Here is a 15,499-nt window from a genome sequence, read left to right as displayed (position 1 = left end):
TTCCAAATCTGAATGACTGAGCAAGGCGAAAGGAGAATCAATCAACCACAATGTGACCCTACAGGCGGAAAAAACACGGCACTCTCACCAGTAAGAGGTTGGGGGAAGGGAAGCACATGTAACCAGGGCAATGTTGCATCATTTACTTGCATTGGTTTTTGTATTGCTCCCTTCTTTCCTCGATTGAATGTAATATCTCAGTATCAAGCTGTACAAATCCAGGGAAAAATAAGGAAAGAAGGGCATGTTCAAGGCAAAAGAACAACAACATTTTGTCTGGGTGCTGAATTTCAGCTGATATGTAATAAAATCCATTCTGCTGATTCACAATTATGGAGACTGTGTAAGTCCATGTTTTAATGTGCTCTAATAATGGGATAGAAACATTATTTTTAACATCACTCGTGTTGTATAATACAGTATATAAGAATTTATTTTTTGCTTGTGTGCCTTTTTTTTTTTTTTTTTGACTGGGGAAGCTCCCAGTGATTTTAAAGCCTAAAAAACACCCATTGTCTTGTGATGTGATTCTGTTATGTTTCAAATTACTGAGAATTAGGCTCTTGCTTGCCTGGCTCAATTTATAGAGGAAGGCACATAATTAAAACGGGAATAAGCAGGGAAATAGAAAATGGTTCTGGAGATTTTGTCCAACTGGGTCCACACATGACTGTTTTGGTGTACAGTGACTCTACATTATTACCATTATGTGTTCTTAGCATTGCAGACATGTACATTTAGCTCTATGACAAGTAGACTTTTCACAGAGTCATTTTTATAAATACGTTTTGAGGATGCAGAAAAGATTTCCAGCAGCCTGAAACTTGCATGATGATACTGCTACTAATAAAGCCATTTTCATTAGCTTTTGCACCATCACCAGACCTTAAGGAGATATATTATTTATACCCCTCCATGTACACACAACCTCTTACAAACTATGTGCATATGGAGAAAGAGAGTTATATATATATATATATATATATATAATATACACATATATATACATACAGACAGATATAGATCTATATAGATACATTCTATTGTGAGTCCACAGACTTAATCTTTCATTTTTCTACTAGATGGAGAGGAAAGGGGTTTCTTTTTATTTTGTTTTGATTTGTTTTAGACCAGAATTCAATATGACATTTAAAATAAGCCTTACAAGTGAATTGCAATGAGTTCCTTATGGTAATGTGGGGGCTGGGGGGGAACACTTAATTTATTGTTGAGAGTGTTTCTGGTGGCTGAAGTTTTTTGGGGTGTGGAAGGCTGATTTTGGAGGAGGGAGAGTTCTTAAAAGAGGTGGCCTTTTATATTTTTTCTTTCATTTTTTTCTCCCCTCCCCCCCCCGCTTTTTTTTTTCTTCCCCTAGTTCAGGTCAATGTGGTTGATTTTTTTTTTCCCCCTAGGAGGTCACTGACTGTCTCAGTGAGGATCTCTGTGTGTGTGTCTCAACAGTGCTGCTGCTTCTGCCTGTGCAAGCCTGGCACTCTCACATTCAACACCAAACACACTAACTCTGCTAATGAAGTAGTGAGCAACAGCAGCAGCACCTCCTGACCGCCATTCCGTACCAAAAAACTTTCCATTTTCCTCTTCCCACTCTCTGGGACTTCCTTTTTTTTTTTTTTTTTTTTTTTTGCTGTGTGTGGAGGAGGAGGAGGAGGAGTGTGTGTGGTGGTGGTGGTGGTGGGGATTTACAGTCTCCTTTAACGCTTGCTGGGACCTAGGGAAAGAAGAGTTACACCATGTACAGCAAGTGAAAGAAAGTCTCTGTGTGTGTTTTTGCAGAAGTTGAGGGTTTTCTCTGCTGCTTCCAGGAGTGAAAGCTGTGCCTTTAATACTCATTGAGAGAGGTGAGTTTGGAGGGCTGATTATTCATCATTTGGACCTTTTTGTGTGCCTCTGTGTGACAATGTAATTTAGTGATCATTTACCTTTGCCATAGGGGTTTTGTTGGGTTTTTTTTTTCCTAGTGCATGCAGCCAACTTCCTCCTGTTTCTTTTTTATGTGATTATTATTATGAAAACCACTGTTGTTTCTTCTGCATCTGATTCTGGTGGATTGATGGCAGTGTTTCTTTTAGGATTTCCTACATTTCGGGGGGAGGGTGTGTGGATGTGACTTACAAGTGTGACTTGATTTTGTGTGTGTTGTGTGTTTAACCTAAAGTCACTGTTTAAAGACTCCAAAGTGTTTCCTTTTTTTGTAAGGTTTATTATGCCAGAGTTTTGAACCCCTGGTTGGTTATTAGAGGCAGAAATTGTGTTAGTTTCAGACTTATTTCTGTGAATGAGGGGAAGATTTGTTTGGGGGGGTTCTTGTTTTTGTTTAGTTGGCCTTTGTTTGATCTGTGCAGGGGGTGTTTGAGAAGTTTGAGCAGGAGTTTCTGAAATGATTGTCTTGGCTTTAAGATGCTCTTATTTTTTTAATTATTATTATTAAAATGCTGGGGGGGGGAATGTAAGGTATTTACACTGTAGAGAGTGTGGAGTTTGCACACCCCAGTGTGGGGGAGGGGAATCCCATTCATCTCCAGTGTTTGAATCAGCAAGCACACAGGAGTTGATCACTCCACTCCAGTAAATCGAAGTTGAGCTCCAAGTAGGTAAACAAGTTAATTCCCCCCCCCCAATGATTTACAAGGCTGTCATCTAGCTTAAAAGCATGCCTTTAAGGAACTTGATGGAACAACGCTGGTGTTGTGGAAAAAAATATTCAGTGTGACTGATATTAAATGCAGAGCACTGCAGTGTTTGCACAAAAACAAAATTGCAAACCTGTTGCATGTGTTATTGAGGCAAAAAAATATTAAGGGTTTTGTCATTTGGCAATGCCACTTGAAGACAGTCAGATGTTACTACCAAACTAATATGCCCACTGTTGATACTTAACATAACTAGAAACTAGCACTTTCCTCTCAACTGTAGTAATCTTCTTGATTCTGCTCCCTATTTTGTGGTGCTATTTTAATCTCAGCAGTTGGCCTAATATTTTGGTTTAATAGAGTGTGAGGTCAAGTATTGTTCCAATATCATGTTATGCTAATGACCCTTGGCCTATTTAATTACATGTTGAATTCTTAAGTAGGCATATTGCACAACACAAAAACCACACCCTAAAAGTTTGACTTTTAGTAGATATTTATTTCTCCAAGTCAGCATTTGTATTTATATCATATTATATTACAAGATCTGTTGCCATCTTGCAGAAGGGTTTGGTATTATTGGTATGGTCATTTTCTTTTCTGACATGCAACTCACTTTTAAAGCTGGAGGCATAGAGGGAAGTAATCTATTTATAGGGCCACTTGCAATACTCAAAGGAAAGAAAAAAGAAAAAAAATAGTGTAATATACTAGAAGTGTAACCTTCTTTTCATTCCTCCAAAAATATCATTCTTCTGACAGATTGTGAACATAATGAAGATTGTGCTTAATATCAAATTTTCTCTATTGCTATTTTAATCTAACAGTATTAAAAATAAAGTTATTTTTGGTGTTCCTATGGGAAAACTGAAGACAGGTAACAAATGCAGGTCTTTCCCTGTGCCAGCTGTAATATCACATCTTTCTTCTTTGACCTATTTATTAGTGAGCCTTTAACTGAGACTGCTCACACAGCATATACAAGACTTAACGCAGTAAACCTCGCTTACCACATGACTGCCCATGGTAGATTTAGGCCTCGAGCTATGTGGGCAACATGTTCTCAAATCTGAAGGCATTTCATATTTTCAAAATAAATAATAGTTTGTTTCTATGTTATGAAACATCATTGGAGCCAGAGTAGGATTCAGATTCTTTGAACAGTGACAGTTAATTGCAACATCACAAATGCCATGATTTTCAAACAGGAAACCTTTCCCACGGTGGGTCTGGTACATGAGCTGGAGTGGAAAAGAAGGGGGAGGAGGGAGGGAAATAGAGAATCTATCACATCAAAAATGCATTAAAGCTTTCTTAGGCTACATTCAATAATGGTAAAAGTGGCAGGGATTTAAACAGAGCTACTGTATGCATCTCACTTTAAGTCCTTCACAGGGCTAAAGAACAACCAGTCCTTTTATAAGATTAAAAAGTCTGTCTGGGAACTAAAGAGGATACATAATTATATATGCATGTAAACATTGGCAGCTACACAACTGTCCAAGTGCCCTTAGGACAAAAATTCCCTGAAAGTTGTCTTCTGAATTCACCCCGACCTCCTCTTGCCTAAATAAGTTAACTTTCATAGCCTACATTTGTCTTAATATTGGGACTTCTTATTATTGGAAAGACCATATGTCCCCTTAAGACTTTCTTAAGTTTAGGATTTTTATATTCTTTAATATAATGCATGGAAGAGCGGAGGAACTTGCTTGACTGTGTGCCTTTCAAAATTCTGAGGCTTCTGTCCCACCAGTTTTTCAGGTTTTGCATTTATTTAAAAATGGGATTTCCCCATCTCTATGGTTACCGGGCCTATCCTTTTGAGCTTTATAATATACCTTGCCTCCTGGAAGACCTTCTGGAATTGTAGTCACTCTGTAGACAGCAATAATTTATTGAGGACTCACACCCATGTGACTGAAAAGGACCAGATGAGACATCCTTTGGAGCTCATTGATTCCATGCCTTAATGGTCCCCAGAGACCAGTACTGGGAAATACTGGGTATTAAGTACTATTTGTGTCCCATCCATCTTGGGAATCCAGACACTAGGCTGTGGAAAATGACCCAGGGCTTCTGCATGGCCATACAGATAGACAGTGCTTAGGTCATTGGGTCTGTCTACTTTTAGTATTTCCTGTTGTTTCTTGTTATTTTTAAATGTAGGGGTCAAAATTTACCCTGTAAATTATTTTGCATGGATTCTGTTTTTATCACAGTGTTGTCTTGAGCCCCCAACTCAGCTCAGGGCTCTGTTATGCTTGGTCCTCTACACCCATGTACTAGGAAAAGGTACTGACTACCCTAAAGAGGTCTGTTTTGAGATAGGCAAGTTAGAGCGTGGGTGGGAAGGGAAATAGCTTGTGTAAGTCTCATAGGTCAGTGGTAGAGTCAGGTTTGGAACCCAAACCTTCTGACTCATCATGATGCACTCTGCTACATAGAATGTGTCTCCATCTCTTTATGGGTCTTTTGTTAAAACCACCTGATAGTGCTGTAATTGTTTGAATTCATGCACTATGGGGAGGGTGTACTTTTCCTGCATATTTGCTGTACAACTTTCCCACCATTTATTTACATTGTAGTTGTTTTAATTTGTGTCCTATATTAACTTCTGTGCTGGGTATACTCCAGCCAGCCTTATAAAATAACAAAGAATCTCTACCTCTCATGAGCAGGCCCATTTAGGAAAAAAAAAATTAACAAGCCATCATGCAGCAAGATGGAAGTAATTTTGTAAACTCTTTTTCAGCTGCTAAATTAAACTCTACTCCTTCTTTCCCCCTATCCTCTTGACTATTTTTAGTTGGAAGGAAATAGCTGACCTCTTTACAGCAAGAACCCAGACCCCTTGGGTGCCATTTATAGGTTTCTACCAAATGGCCTACTTGGACAAGTTGGTTGAAATTAAACAAAAACAGTGGAATGGCAGTTCTACCTAATAATAACAGCCTCTTTTGCAAATATAAAATAGATAATTCTAACTTAAATACCATGAGGTAAAAATGTGGCTTTAGGGCGTTTAACTTGTCTTTGGTAGGCAAGTCATGAAGGACATTTGTGACAGTCTGGAAATTAATTTGATAGAATTTCATTTAATAGTGACTATATAAAGCATTAACAGTGTAAGCCTATTTTGTTGCAGTGTTCCTGTGTGGAAATAAAGATGCTCATTTTCATAGAGAAGGCTTATACTTTCTCAGATTACAGAGACTGTATCCTGTATAGAGCTTCAGACATTGTAGCTATTAAAACATGGTAGTTGCACAGAAATATAAAAATGGCTTTTGCAAGCTGTTTTGGCTGTCATGAATTCAGACCTAAATTTATCTGCATAATATCCCAGATATAATTTCCCCCTCATATATTACTTTTCATTCATGTGTCTGCTTTGTCCTTGGTTTCAGTGATGTCAAGGCCTTGATAAATATTGCCTTACATCAGCATTTGGTGATTCCTGCATTTGCTGTTTGAAGATAAAAGATATAGTATGGCTGTTGGCACCTTCTCTCCAAGCCCCTTTGTCCCTAATTATGCTGCTAATATGACACTGAGTGAGGGAGAGATTTAGAATTAAGAAAATTTGATCATGTGAGGGTCTATCTTTATTGTTTGTTTGCAATTTGCAGTACAGACAGTCAATATATGCCTGCTTGTCCTAGACTTAGTATATTTAGAATTCCATAATGCTGGCTGAATATTCTACAAGTTTAGATAACATATTTGAGATAAAACTGCATTATGCCCTAACATATGTGAATATAGCAGGCCCTTAGGATGGGGGAAGGGTAATCATTTTGAATGCTTTGAATGCTTTAGCAAGATATATGGTGTAAGTATATTTTTGTTTGGGTGTTGAAGCTAGCATATTTATCAGATTGTACAAGTGCAATAGATGGATGGTTAAAACAACTTACTGTGTTGCTTAGTTACTTGATAAGAATGATAGTCTGTGTCTGAATACATCAATAGAAATAATCATGTGTAGTAGTTAGATTCATACTGGTCAGAATCCTTTGTTTTATAAGGTGATGAGTTTTATTTTGCTACTAAGTGATTATCTTTGTCATTTTTCCTTGGAGGCTAGGATGAGCCTTTTTTAAAGCAGCATTTTTTACTAATACCTGGGTAATAGCTGGTTTGTATATTTACCATGCTACTAACTTTCATTTGATGACATTTCTGACTTAATTTGATTTTCTGTCTCCAACTTAAGTTGTTACTTGCCTTTTACCTTGTCTTGTCCTATGGAGATTAAATGTGTTTTGTAACAGAATTTTATATACAGAAATTTCTTGAAATGGAAGATCTGGTAACAGATTTGAATCTTCCCCAGTGAAACAAAACCGCCTATGCTGGCAAATATATTATTTATATGCTAAAGCAGCCAAGTTGTTTTCTGGCTTTTAGATTAAATTTGAAAAATAATAAATAGTCTTATTAATAGTGTTACTAAATAGTAATATTATCTTTAATAAGCAAATAGGAAGAGGGCTTGCTTTCAGTGACTAGATTAACTTTATTGAACTGTAGAATAATGCATTTGTTATTTTTTTGGAACTCTGCAAACTCCAGTGGACATTTAACTTTGGCTTCTGCTGTATTTTGCAATGCAGCATTATCAGCTATTCATTAATCCTATACCATTGAACAGACTCTCTGCAGAGTACTCCCTGAAGCTCAGTGGTAAAGGCAACCATTTACAATTTAACACTTCTGAACTGAATAATCATATGGAATAATAGCACTGATGAAAGGACGCTATTGTGTTGTTATGATTAGCACATGCGCAATTCTTATTACATAAGGTTTATTATACTTGAAAATGTGCACTGATGAGTTTATGCTGATTTTAACACATTCCAGTAGCCTACAGCAGAATGATTCAAAACGTCCTGCCAAAAGAAATAACCTTTATGGTGTACAATGAAAGGTACATGCAGGTTTTTTGTAGGATTAAGTAAAAACATAGAATTAGGGGAAGTTAGTAAGATTTAAAGATTTACAATTTTAAAAAGTCTGATTGTTATGACCATATGACAGCCTTAGCATATCTCAGCAGCTACAAGTTGCTTGATTGGTTAACAATAACACACACAGAGAAAACTGTCTTAATTAACACTCTTGACTGTAGTCTCAGTAGAGAGATCAATGCTGAATTATCCTCTTACCCAGTACTTCTTCACAGCCAGGCCAAGTATAGAGATTACATTTTTAGTAGCATAAGTGTTCGGAAAACAGTCTCTACCCATATCAGAACAGAAGTTGGGCATGCAAAACCAGTCTGTATTCATATCAGAACATATGTTCTGCACACACAGGCTGGTTTAAAAATGGGAGAACCTGGCCTAAGATTTCCCCCCACACCACCAATGGGCAAATGTGTGTTCTGTTTGCTACCGATCTAAACTACGCCGCTTACAGAAGAGCATGTAACTTAGCTCAATTCCGCCTTGAGTTTTCTGTATGTCTGTACCTAGTTCTACAGTTGAAGTTCACTGACAAGATAGGCTGGAGAAGCCATGTAAAGACAAAATCTGATATTTATTACTACAAATATCTTTTTGGTGCCTTTGACAATTACAAAATTCTCTTAATTCTTCCTGTCCCCATCCTTATGTGCACATGAGTAAAAGAACAGTTTGGTCTTACTTTTTTGCTTATTGAGTCCTACCAAATGCTTTCTAATGTTCAGAATGTGTTGCCTTTTATTTATATACTTTATTTATATGCTGTTTTATCTAACTTCTGTATACAGAAGGATTACAGTTTTAATCTCTCTCTTTTCTTTGATTTTTGATGAAGCAGTATCACATAAAAGGACAGCTAATCATGTCCTGAAAATTATTCTACAGCAAAATTAATTTCTTATCCTTATCCAGATCCAAAAACTAGACAAAATGGTTGAAGGATGTAGGCTTCCAATAATACATTTATTGTAGGGGAATATAATACCAGAACTTTGTGGGGATAGGGGGTTTGTTGCTTGAATTAAGCCAAATTGAATATATTTTTAAAATGTTGTCTTGTCCCTTTTGTTACTGAAATGGTTCCTTTGGTCTTTTGTACTATTACTCCTTTGGGTTTGAGTATTAAATAGGAGTCCCTTGTACATTACAGACCAGATTATAGGCTGTCTCTCAGTACAAACCTACACGCCTCTCAGTACAAATACACTTATTTAATGAACAGTCCAATTTATTTCAATGGGTCTATCTACATGGGATCAGAATCTGGACCTACAAGTGGATCCAGTCTCAGTCTGACCGTAAATATGACAGCATGTAGGCAGAACAGATGTTTTTATTGCAACCTTTAAGAGACCAAAACATTTAAAATGTGGCATAAATGTACTTAATATGTATAGTTTAAAAACACCACCGGTGTAATATAATGATTGATGTAAGTACTGATATGTCAGCTGGATTCTGTTTCTTTAGGAGCACAATGTTGTCTCTCTATTGTATTTTCTAGCGCTGCCAGCTACAGACTAGATGAAACATAGTACTCTTAATGCAGGCCACAGTGGGTGGTGTAGGAGGAAGAGGAAAAAGAGCAGGAGGTTACCTCACAAACTAAGCTTCACTGGTTAAAACTTGCTTACTGTCAAGTAGCCAACAAAAACCGTTTCTGGAATTTTTGAACTATGCTGTCTTTCTTTTTTGGATTGGATGATGTGTGTTTCTGCTGTTCTAATTCCTGTGCAGTTCTTTACTGTTACAATACTTAAATATGGGTATTTTGTACGTTAATGTACATTGATGGTATTTTATGGTTAGGGAAGGGAAGAGGGTTTGGGCTCTTTAAACTTTTGCGCGTATGTATATGAATGTTTGTGTTCACCATTACATTAAACGTTTCACCAAAACTTAGCTCAAAGTAAATTTTGTTCAGCTGGATGTATTTATGTCTCCATTTATTCTTTGGCAGCCTGTAGCATGGATTGACTGAAAATCATGCAAAAGAAGGAGAAGGGCGCTTTGTATACTGTATGTAAATATGATGTTCAATTGCACTTAAATGAGCAGTCCTAAATGAGCTGCATGCATTAATCCTGTGAAAGGTAGCTTTTTCATATAAGTTGTGCTGTACCGATGGGTTGTGCACAGACTTGTATCTTAAAATGGAGGAAATACTAAATCACAGTGAGTCAGTAACTATAATTGCCTCCTGTGTTCTTCTAAAACTTACTGTGTTTTATGCATACCCTTTTAAAATGTTTTGTAATTACAGTGAAGCAGTTGTGTATGATTTATGGAAAACAGATTGCTAAATTTGCTAATATCTTCAAACTGTTATAGGATTATGTTTGGAGACGTCTTACTCCTTCATTCCTCTAAAGTCAGGGCTTTTTAACTTCTAAGTGGCTGGGGGCCACATGCTGCACTGGCCTCACAAATGGAGTCATACAGCACATGCCACTTCCTCTGTTGCGCCACGTGGCTGATGCTCCCTCCCTACTACACTGCACCCCAATGTCCCCCTCCCCCATTCAACACCTGCAGTCATGCCCTCCCCCCCCCACCCCAATGCATCACATGCCCAGATACCTTGCTTCTTCTAAGCCAGCATTTTTCAACCCATGGGTCATGGCCCAAAAGTGGGTCACAAGAATATATGAAAGGGTTATGAACAAGCTTTAAAAATGGATGAGCAAACTTTAAAAATGGATTCTCCTTTTAAAGGAGAAAAACGTGAGAAACTGTGGCTTTTGCCTTGCAGGCTGGCAGAGCTCCAGCCTGCCAGGGGCTGCCTGTGGCCTCCCATACCCCCCCAAACCCACCCCATGACCCACACACTTGGGGCTGATGCCTGGGGACAGGGGGCAGCAGGTTGGGAGTGAGGGGCACTGGTTTGGGACTGGTCATCTATGTTTACAAATGGGTCCTGGTACAAAAAAGGTTGAGAATCACTATTGTAAGCCAGGGGTTCCCAACCCCCAGGCTGTGACCCAGTGCTGGGCCACGAAGGGTCGGCTGCCAGTCTGCAGGAGGGTCAGCTGCCAGACCGGAAGTAAGCATGGACCAGCAAACTGCAGACTGGAAGTGATCGGCATACTGTGAGCCGGCAGCCAACCCACTGGCTTTTTTAATACTCAGAATACCCTTTTATACTGAGTGTAAAAAAGGGTTCGCTGCCGGCCTGCAGTATGCCGCTCACTTCCAGTCCATGGTTTGCTGTCCCTGACCTAAAAAGGTTGAGAACCCCTGCTCTAAGCAACCCTCCTGCATTGCGCCTTTCAGGTACCTTAGGCCACGGGCTCCCCCAGCACTGTGGCTGTGCCACACTACATTGCAGGGGAGAGTTTGCCTGCAGTCTTCCCTCCCTGCCCTTGACCTTCCCCCTACTTCTGCAGCTACAGCAATGGGGAGGAGTAGTGATGGAGTGGGGACAACAATTTAACCCCTTGTGGGCTACATGTGGCCCACAAACCACCAGTTGGACACCCTCTTCCAAGTACATTTACGTAAATATTTGTAAAAGAAAAAGGCTGTTCTTTGTAATTTTTACAAGACATTTAGTAGGGCACTCACTTTTTCAACTTGATAATTACATTGGAATTTGAATGATTTATTTTACCACCTGTCCTGGCCTATAGAAGAGCTCAGGATAATTAATGTGTATTAATGTTTGAAAAGCATTTTGAAGATAAAAACATAATGTGCTAATTGTGTGTATGTGAATGTATTAAATATATTAAGAGCAAATTTTACAAGCAAATACAAAATCCTGTTCTTGCCCCTTTCAAGCCATAAACAATTTTACCAAATTATGAAAAATAAATAAAAATTCATCCATTTTCTGGGAGCACTTTCTGCTTTATTTTGTCAAATTCTTGTTATTCTGTCACAATTAGATCTTAACCTTCTTTTCTTGGCTCACAAACAGCATTCCCTCTGCTCTAGATTGTAGTTAAGCTGCTATTGGCAGTTCATTGTAAAGCCACTGAAGTAAGAGGAGGAAAGTCTATTTATCAAGCTTCTTCTCTACACCACTGCCTTTTTTGCCTGCCAATGCTATCAAGGCTAGAACCTATTTGTCACTTGATTCTGTGAACCCTTATTTATGCATCCTTGGCCTCCTCCCCCAACAGTTTCATGAAGAGTCTTCAGGGGGAGGGGTGGTGTGTACAACATACACTCCATTATCTTTTTTGTAGACCATTCTTATTTTAATGCAAATAATTCACTTTTTATACAGTAGACAAGCAAGACAGCAAGATCTCTCCCCAGCTCTGTGAAGTCCATATTTGCTATGAGTGACCTTCTTGAAATAAGTAGTAAAAATATATCAAGCTATGTTTTAAAAATTACTACTTAAATATAAGATTAATAGAATGCAAATCTAACTATACATATATTTAATTGGGGAAATTCATAGCTCAGATCAGACAAGTAACTTTAATACCTTTGCGACTTATTCATAACCATCGATACCTATGGGTCTGAGGCCCAAAATAGTCAGAATACACCTCGTGAACATCATCAGGATACTAACTTTATTGTTCTCCTGTGTTCTACAGGCTATATAAACTCTTCTGCCAACTAGTTCCAAGAAGTAGCCATACTCTTTTAATTCAGCATTTGGTGCTACCCATATGTTAGTTTTGTGAATCTTATATTCACTGTCCCAGGTGTATGCCAACTGTCTGGTAGTAGATGTATCCTGTATGCTTAGGTCCATTTAAAGTCCCAAACTACTTTTTTTTTTTTCTGTTTCATTTGACTATAAACATGAGAAGCCAGATCCTCCCTATCTACAGCGCAAGTCTACCTTGCTTACCTACCCCACATAATTAGAATACTGCATTTATTTGCATACCACCTTCCCTCCTGGAAATCAGACTTCCAAAATGGGCGTGTGAGACTTAAGCAAGGAAACTGTTTTTTGTGCCAGTTCACAGTGACAGTAAGAAAATTAAACTTCTACCTGCGCAACCACAGCAAGAGAGGGAGTGACACTAAGGAGTGAACTCTTTCCCTTCTACATGGGGCTAGAAGCATCTAGGCATGGTGAGCACATGTTGTGGTAAAAAAGACTGAAAAAAATCTTTTTCTCCTTCTTCCTTCCCAAAATAGTGTGTGTCTGTTTTACAGGTGTGTGGTATACATGTAAATATAATAAAGCCATCTTGATACAAACTGGGGCTTGATCCCACAATTGACTCAGCATGGACAGAGATCCACTGAAATCAGGGAAGCCCATGGGCATGTTGGAATCTGAATCTCTGAGGCCATTTTCAGTATCTTAAGTTTGATGTGTGCTAGATTCTCACCAGAGAGGACCTTGTTCTCTAATTTAAATGCTTAACACACCACATCCAGGAGTAACAAGAATGTCAGCGTGTCCGGGGATTATTTCAGAGTGCTTATTTAATTTAATTTAATTTCAGTTGTGCTTAGTATGCTACCTGGGATAGTTATTCAAAACAATATTACTGTTTGGTAAAGATGCGCAGTGATACAGAATGAGAGTTAAGATTGTCTGTCTAGTCTTAACAGTGAATTCTCTGACTTTCAAACTTTGGTAGCATGAATATTCTACAATAGTTTTGATAAATTAATATAGAATTATTTATGGGTCGAATTGTATCTTAGTGATTTTTTTTTTTGTCCATGAATATGTGTATTTCTTCTCATATTTTTTAGTATCACAGCTGTACAGTGGGTCTTTCCAATCTATTTAACGTACTTATCTGTGTAAAAATATGTAGCCCAAAAAATTCACAGGAAACAACATCTCTGCATTGCCCCTGCATTTAATTCTTTCCAGTTCTGCTCAAGTGTCTTGTATATGTTTTGGTTGAAATTATTGAAAATTTCAGTTTTTGGCAAATATTCCCCTAGCCAAAAAATTTTAACTGTATCTTTTTAGAACAAGAACTCCACTCCCAAGGCTCCCTAGATGCCTTTGTTGGGGTATTCATGAAAGTGGCAAAGTAAAGAAAGAAGAAGTATATCTGCCTAAAGCCTTAATAGACAGATCAATTATTATTATTCATTATTTTATTTCAGTTAGATCTCTTTTTTTTTGCTTGTTAACGGTCACGAGTAAACAGTGTTCCAGTACCCTAACCACTTTAAGCCAGAATAGTCTGAGTGAGGCATCCTCTACCCATTCTGTTACACCTAGGCCTCTGTGCAGCCAAAACTGCAGGCTATTGAATCAGAAGAGGACCAAGCAATGGGTGCCTGCCCCTGTATCTTAGTGGTTAGAGTAGTCCATTGGATGAGGGAGGCCTGGATTCTCATCTCTGTTCTCAGGTTTATTTCTGCTTTTATTCAAAGGCTATCTACTAAAAACTACATGACTGTCCAGAGAGTACAAACCAAATACCAGTCCTACCCCAACAGGCTCTAATCACTGGGCTACAGTATCAGGTTTCCTTTTGCTTGCTCTCCTGGCATCTTGAGTCTTGCATTCCTGGCTATGAAGTGGCCCACCTTTAATAGTATGGATAGAGGATGACCCCAGGCAGTCCAATATTTAGGACATACAGTTGGGGGGTGGGGGGGTAGAGGATTTTGGTTTGAATCCTAGAAGCCAGGTTTCCCACTTCATATCTGAATGATTTAACTCCTAAGCTGTTATACAAAAGAGGGACTCCTTCTCTACTGATGTTTCTGGGTTAAACTGACTTTGCTGCTCTGATGAGGATGCTTCTATATATTGCAGAAGCCTAAGAGTCTAGGGATTTTTACAATCCATCATGGAAAAAACAAATGAGGTAAGGCAGGGCTGTCCAGCTTCTGGGCAGTGGAGCACTATATCCTGCATGGGCCACATCAGCTGGGGGCACATGCACCACAGGCTGCAGTAGTGTGAGTTATGGGCCCCACAGGCTGCCCCATGTGGATTGCCTGACGCACCATGCACACAGGAATTTAAGTATGTGAGGTGTGTGTATGTGCACGCACGAGCACACAACATACATGTGTTTACATATTCCAGTCAACAGTGGACCTGTTCTCTTTGAGGCCTCAAATATTTTTCTTTTTATTGTCAGTCTTGTGGAGGTGGGCGACTTAAGGCAGCAGTCCAATACAAATAAATAATAATCTGTTAATCACTTAGGTTGACATGAAGTACTTGTGCATATGACAAAAAGAAATTAAATTCACTTGTAAGATATATTATTAGCCATGCTTCAGTTATAACAGCCGCCTCTTCTTCAAGAGTCATGTATAAAAGGATAGAGTCAAATTTGATTCCTTTCTTCTTCCTGGAGAGTGTCTAAAGTGATGTGGTCAAAATGTGATGGCATATTAGATTTTTCTGTTTTCATCATGATAACTTTTTGGTCCACATCTGTCTATGTGATTTCCAAATTGTGTGTGTGTGCATGTGTTGTTATTCTTCTTTTGTTTTAGAGGAGTTTTAAGCTGTTCTGCAAGCTTTTATTAGACTACTCTGTTTTCAAACACTTGGACTTCATAATTCTGATGTTCTCTATAAAATCATGTATGTGAAGCTTTACAGTGACCTATTTTATTTTATTCTGCATACTAAGAGGAATTTTGTTCATGAAGCACTAAGCTGCAGACTAAATAGGCAGCTTAAGCATTATTTCTCCTACTGTTTATATTATGGGTTGAGTAGACCACCTGTATATTATTATTTATTATTAACATTTTTATACACATCCATTTCCTTCCATGATGTCATTTCATTAGGTTTTTGTATAAAGCTAAAGTTGCTATGTATGCAGTTATTAGTATTAAGCTTGTTCCCAGGGGTGTGTTAGGGGGCCATATTTTTGCTCTAACAACTTGTTCTTTCACCCTGAGATGATATGCCTCAACTTTTATTTCAACTTTTTAAAAAGTATTCATTGTCTCCAGAAT

General features: G+C 38.3%; 1 protein-coding gene across 3 annotated transcripts in view; it reads left to right on the top strand.

Annotated features, from left to right (window-relative positions):
* Window positions 1-1,431: 1,431 nt before the first annotated feature.
* TBL1X (transducin beta like 1 X-linked) overlaps window positions 1,432-15,499 on the top strand; it is a 321,636-nt gene continuing 307,568 nt past the window's right edge. For 2 of the 3 annotated variants that reach the window (XM_059720930.1, XM_006273491.4), the window contains exon 1: window positions 1,678-1,859. The gene's annotated coding sequence lies outside the window, so the exon portion shown is untranslated. Of the gene's footprint in view, window positions 1,574-1,677; window positions 1,860-15,499 lie in introns of those variants that run through there. The other variant, XM_019495106.2, reaches the window with a different exon arrangement.

This window comes from Alligator mississippiensis, chromosome 1 (genome assembly GCF_030867095.1).
Source record: "Alligator mississippiensis isolate rAllMis1 chromosome 1, rAllMis1, whole genome shotgun sequence".
In the NCBI taxonomy this organism is placed as follows: domain Eukaryota; kingdom Metazoa; phylum Chordata; order Crocodylia; family Alligatoridae; genus Alligator; species Alligator mississippiensis.
The sequence above is the reverse complement of the archived record's forward strand: the minus strand, read 5'-3'. Positions and strand labels throughout refer to the sequence as shown.